This window comes from Triplophysa rosa, linkage group LG22 (genome assembly GCF_024868665.1).
Source record: "Triplophysa rosa linkage group LG22, Trosa_1v2, whole genome shotgun sequence".
NCBI classification, from domain to species: domain Eukaryota; kingdom Metazoa; phylum Chordata; class Actinopteri; order Cypriniformes; family Nemacheilidae; genus Triplophysa; species Triplophysa rosa.
This window is the reverse complement of record NC_079911.1, coordinates 1,289,600-1,296,106: the sequence shown is the minus strand read 5'-3', so window position 1 is coordinate 1,296,106 and position 6,507 is coordinate 1,289,600. Positions and strand designations below refer to the sequence as shown.

Below are 6,507 nucleotides of genomic sequence, written 5' to 3'. Positions count from 1 at the left end.
GGAAACGTTCGAGCTTCAGTCTGTGCAGTCAGTGTGTCTGCGAGAACGTAAAACAGCGCTGGAAACATCCCGGGCTGAGGCTCACAAATCCGTGGTAAGTTTTCGACGCAATTGTAATACTCCTACCACTTCTACTCCACGTGTTTTTTTCTGCACAAAGCCCAGGCTTAGAGAACGCATCCAGCCCAGCAGGGGAACTTCACTCCTGCACTGGCAAACACACGGCGAAAGGCGCAGCCATTTTATTTTGACTCACTCAGTCAAGTTTAAAACTAGACTAAAGACTCATCTCTTTAATATACCTTTTACCTTATTCACACATAACACTGTTAACTCACCTCAAGCAGTCTATGCTGCAATATAGTTAGCTTGTCGGAACCGAACACACACACACCCATCATAATGTGTAATTTTCTTCAAGGTCAAATGTGCATGCAAAACACGTCTTTTTAAACTACGCGTTAACGCGTAAATTGCGTGTTAAAGCGTTAGTTTCGGACGCTTTGCCACTGTTGGCCTTCCATATTACACATGCGGCTCACGGCAAGACGCTCTCTGTGTAGAGCCCCGCCCCAGACATCGTCAGCCTATATCAATTGATTGATTGGCTCATTTTACTGGAAGGCGGGACTTCCTTCGCTAGAGCAGCCATACTGAGCGTTACATTCCCTTCCCATTCATTGCAATAGCACTCCTGCAGTGTGTTAATATTTGCTATCTTTGTTTACGATCATTCTGTCGGATCATCAGAGACCTACAAGAGAGGAGAGGTAAGACTGATTTATTTAATTGTATTTAATTGTAAACAATGCTTCATGTCATGTTTCAACATCAGTTCAAGTTAACATTGTTATGTGGAGTTTATACAAGTTTTGTTAGTGGGTAAATCTTTCCGTTGTAACAGATGAATGCACGTTTAATAGGAGACATGGTTAGCGTTTCCTGAATGTGTGTAATGGACGCTATATTTTGTATCGTGTGTTTATAACTAGCTACTGGTGTATTCTGTGGTTAACAGACAGGACAGAGCGAGCCCCGCCGATAATACAGGTATGTTGATATGTATTTAAAGAAACACTGTATTGCTGTTGTATTTCTATGGTGTAGGAATTATTCCATATTTAGCAGACGGAAGAGAAAAAGCTTTTCACAATTTGTCACTGATCCAACTAGTAGTTAGTTGTTAAGCGCTTCTTCAGAAAAAGCATTCAGCCTTTAGTCAGATTTTAGAGGAGAGACATGCAGTATTGATAGTTTTCATGTGACGTCACGCACTTATGGGGAACGCCCCGTTGGAGGGCAAGACGTGCCGTTGTCCGCCAGGTTAAAAGTGAGTAATTTCTTTCTGCGCTTATGAAAATTAACGATGTTTTTTTATGGTAAACGTGTAGTAACCATGTTTTTGTTGTATCGATTACTATTGGCTAAACCAAGTTTCTACTACAGTAGTAGGTTTAACTATAGTTTTTGTATATACTTTATGTATATGAGATCACTTTTAAAGATCATGTTTTTTTATTGTGCGTTCCAATTAATATCAATCAAACTGCAGTTGGTTTGTTTGGACTTAATACATAACTAAATAATATTAGTTACTAACACAATTAAACACAAGAAAAACATGATAATATCATAAAAAACATGATTTTTGAAAATTTATTTATGAGTTATCTCATTTTGGAACCAAACCGACTGTGCTACATTGTTCTAACTCTAGATGTAACTGGGCACGTTTTGAAACAGTGGCGCTCTCCCAGCTAACACAGTTGTGATTCCCATATTCGTCGCAGCGACGTACCAAATAACGTTTCTGGGACATGATGAGCTCGTCCTAACGACCAAACAGTCACGTTGTTAAAATCTTTTTTTATTTAATTTAAACAATTATCATTCCTCACATGGAGGATTAAATTAATTTGTGATTTCATCTGTGTGTTAAAGATTCAATTTTATGCATAATTGGAGTAATTCTCTATTAAAATATGTATAAAGCACAGTATAACGATTAATAAAACTCAACACAGCTCTCTCCATCACATTCAGATATTTTATTATATACTGAAGTACATGACATAAATAATCTAAGACTTCAACACAATATAGAGGATTAAAAGCAGATATTTATTGACAGCGATGAATAAACATTGTTTAAGCTTAACATTATATTCTTGTCTTACCACACAAGTTTAGCAGGTTGTCCATCTTTAGAAACTACGATCAAAAGCGTTATCAGTCACACTCACAAACATCAGGGTCTGTTGATTTAAACATGCCAAATCGATCGAAAATCACACAAATGTGTTTACTCTGACATATCTAAGGTATAAAGTAAAGAAAGAATATTCATAAACTGCTAAAGTAATACAGTATATCAGGCAGCGAGGAAAAGAGAAATAACCGTTAACGTTTAAATGATGCAAGTGTGCGGTTTTTTGAGAAGGCGAGTACTGGAGACGCGCACGCACTGTCATGATTCTGCCTCTTTTTGTCATGTTTTTCTTAGTCTTGTTGCAGGATCATGACAGAACCATGTGTTTAGTGTGAGAGAGACATGGCATTGTTTGTTTTGGCATGCTATGTGCTCTCTCCGGTCTCGTCTCTTGACCCCGCCCTCTCGTTTCCTGATCATTGATTGTTAATTATTTCATGCCCTGCACCTCTTCCCCTCTTGATTTGGTTCCCTGTTTAATGCGCTTGTGTTTGCTGTCCTGTGCTGATTCGTTTTGCTTTGTATATCGTGTTAATACCTTGTGGATGACCTTGCCCATGTGGATTATCTTGCCATTATCTTGTCTTGTCATTATCGTCTTGTAAAGTAAGTGTCAGTTATCCAGTTTCTTTTGCCCCCTCGTAGGAAGTCTTTTGTTTCTGATTATATTTTCGTGCCGTACATATTTATCCCCATCGTGGGCTTTTGTTTTGTGTAAATAAAGTTTTAGTTTTCGGGATCTGTTGCCTGCGTGTGGGTTCTGCCTTCTCCATGCCTGACACGCACATATCAGACTCGCGCACCAGATAAATAGAAACAGTTTTGACTGTTGTATCTTATTAAACTCCAGTATATTTGCTGTGAAAAGTCAGATTAATATCATTCGTTTTTGACAATATGACAGATTTTACTCTGATCAAACATTTTCCATATAATAATATAATAAATTCTGCGAAATGGAACGTTGCCAAGACGTCCTCAGAACGTGGTCACAAACTAATGTCACAGTGACCAAATGACCCTGATAGCACACGTACTGTACATCTGGCAGACATCTAGCAGATGCTGTTTGCTTATCTGCCCTACATCTCTGAGACGTCAGATGTCCTATAGACCTTTAGAATGGATGTACAACTGCTCTAAGATGTTTAGCAGATGTTTTTACACAGCAGATGTTTTCCAGATCTTTAGCAGACATCTTACAGAGGTACCTGTGCTATCTGGGGAAGACGAACTGGCGACATCGTCAGAACGTACTGTGTTTGCTGGGCTGAATCGATTACAGTTTTGAGCACAGACGTGTGTGCTTGCATCATTATGGTAAAATCAGGTCATGAAAGAGTGTGTGGCGCTTATCACAGTGTTTACTGTAATAGAGAAGCTGTGCTATCAGAACAGGGGTTGTCGAATGACTTGAGGGCGAGTAATTCATGATAGAATTGTAATTTTCTGTCGGAGTTACCCTTTTGTAACTTTTATAAGACAAGACTGTTGTGGAAAGGCCATATCTGAGGGAGTGTCAATGGCCATGAATAATATTGATGTGTTTTTCACTCCTGGGCAGATAGACACAATGGACCTATCAAGGTGGAATGTTGAGAGGCAGCTATGAAGAAGAATGTGAGGAGATGTGAAGAATACATGTTTTATTTGCAGTTTATTTACAGCTGCTCTCATGTGTCCTGTGTTTTACCATGCACTGCTTTACAAAGCACACAGAACCAGTGTTGCAGCCACATTCTTAAGAAAAGAGTAAAAATACCAGTAGACTACATGCATAACCCATGGCCAAATCATATGAATACTAACAATGCCTATGCATAACAAAAAACACCACTTTTCATGTAGTCATAATGTCGTAATTTTGCAATCCAGTCAAAAACCATGTTCGCTGCATGTTTACTATAGTAAAACCATGGTAGTTTTTCCTAAGGAAAGAAAGATACAATACTCACTCGTCAGACAATAATGTGCTCTGTTGGATATAGTGAAACCATTCATTGTCAAAGTCACAGTCTTTTTTCCAAATAGTAAGTAAACCTTTTCTCATTTGACGATGAATCGCAATGGTTTGTTGTGTCATTGTTTGAGGTAGTTGACCATGCTTGAATGGCTTCTGCAGATCATTACTGTATGAATAACGCTCTCTGCGTGAAGATGTGATCACATTAGAGATAATGAGCTGAGACTAGGAGTGTTCCATTCATGTTTTTTTGGAATCGACTCTGACTCCCACTATTGGAGTTGACGGTATTGACTCTTTGACTCTATTTACTGTCATTCAGAACATTTACTGTCTTTTATTTACTTATAAATGAAATCAAAATGTCTTTCCTTTACCATATTTTTTAAACAATTAAGCAACGTAGTAACCCAACTCCCAGTCATACATTAACCGCATGCCCGTGGAAATCCTTCCCTGCGTTCCATTCTGAAGTGATCATCCCTATGCGCTACTCTCTTCGAAGAGTAAAGCTCTTGATATTTAAGCTCTGAACTGGAAATCACAATTGTCCGTTTAAAATTCACATTGCAAAAGGAACAATAAAAACAAGGTAATTTTCTCTTTATTTGGACAAAGTGATGTTTTGTATGGTGTCGGGTGTCCCCTTCCCGAAGGGCCCTTCGGAGGGAGATACATTCTGTTTGGAACGCAGGCCGTGTCTTCGCGCGCTTGTGTTTCCTTTCTGCAGTGCCCAGCTGCCCACTGCCTATTTGCGAGTTGTAGACATGATGCGCGGCACCACTTCTCGTCAGCTCAGGTGCGCACTGTTGTTTTAATGTTTCAAGTCATAATGAACTGTTTGTGAAGAAGAAAGGCTCGACTTCCAAATTGTGTCATTTTAATCAAATTCAAGCATTTAAAGTAGTTTGTTCGTGGTGTGTGCGGCAGCAACGATGCACAAGTCAATGAATGGGTCATCTCAATCATTGTGAATGTTGTATAAAGTTTTGACAGAAAAGTACTGGAAATACACAGGTCATACACACAATTCTGTGGACATTAATAAATGAAGATATTTGATATTGACACAAGGAAAGGGCACAGGCCTACAGAAAGTTTGGATCATATGTAGCTTTGTAAACTGCTGGCATCTAGAATGAGTTTGATCAGCATTTTATTGTTCATAGCAAAGGGCTTTCTCAATCTCAATTTATATTTTACAGTTTGTCAATTACTAAGATTATAAGATTTGTATACGCGAGAGCCACAGAGCCCCGGTACATAACAAATTCTCAACTAAACTTTATGTACATAGAGCTTTTTACAATTTTCATTGTTACGAAGCAGTTGTACATGAAAAACAAATCCCAATTTAACCCCTGATCATGACTCAATTCCTGCGCTGTCGAATCCGATTTTAGGGACTAGCTAAAACATGTCTTTTAGGGGTGTAACGATACACCAATTTTACAGTTCGGTTTGGTTCACGGTTTTAAAGCCACGGTTCGGTTCCATTTGGTTTAATGTGGGGGCAGGGTTCAGAGCATAGATTCACTTTGACCTTATTATTAGACATAAATTTAAGTGTATAATATTGAGAAAAAAATACAGCTCTTATTAGTTTTTAACAGTGTTAAAGCAACAATGTGGAATATTTGGACCGCTAGATGGTGCACTTTCAAAACAACAACAAAAGGCGAAGCTAAATGACGTTATGTAGGAGAGTGGAATTATGGGACATGTTGTTTTCACCATCCAGAGGCGTATGGAGATCGCCCATCATGTTCACAGATGAGGTAATGAATTAATTTTATTTTATGTCATCGTAATGAATTAGCTTGCAAGAAACGTGGAATGTAATGCTACGTTAGCCCGTGACTGATATTGGACTTTGTCAATTGATTTGGTAGCGTAATGATACACAGTTTTACCTTTAAAACAGTCATACAGTCGTCGTTTAAAAAGTAAATTGGAACGAACCCACAGTATTTACAAGTAACGTTACTGGCTACATATTTTTGTGCGACATATGCTGTATCTCATAGGGTAACTGCATTCATAACTTTTCAAATAATCTGTGCACGAGTATTTCGTGTACAATAAAACATTTTTTGCTTACCTGTCTATTAAAACACATGCGAGAGCGGAGTCTCTGTTGAGTCCAAGTTGGTCCCGAAGCTCTCTCCATTTAGAAAACGCCACGCCGATATTAATCCTTGTTCTATTTCTTCGTTTGTCCATAAGCCTGCTTGCCTCATTTGGCTTACGTTTACGCTTTTTTGGGTTTCCTTTACTCGCCAAAGAGTAATCGTGATCCATAATAGCAGAACAACAGATGCTGCATCCCAGATGC

At 38.7% G+C, this 6,507-nt stretch overlaps 1 protein-coding gene across 1 annotated transcript in view; it reads left to right on the top strand.

The window, feature by feature from the left end:
• The first annotated feature begins 580 nt into the window (after nt 1–580).
• LOC130545911 (zinc finger protein 883-like) overlaps nt 581–6,507 on the top strand; it is a 52,556-nt gene continuing 46,629 nt past the window's right edge. Inside the window, exons 1-2 of the mRNA XM_057320839.1 lie at nt 581–770; nt 993–1,050. The gene's annotated coding sequence lies outside the window, so the exon portion shown is untranslated. The remainder of the gene's footprint in view (nt 771–992; nt 1,051–6,507) is intronic.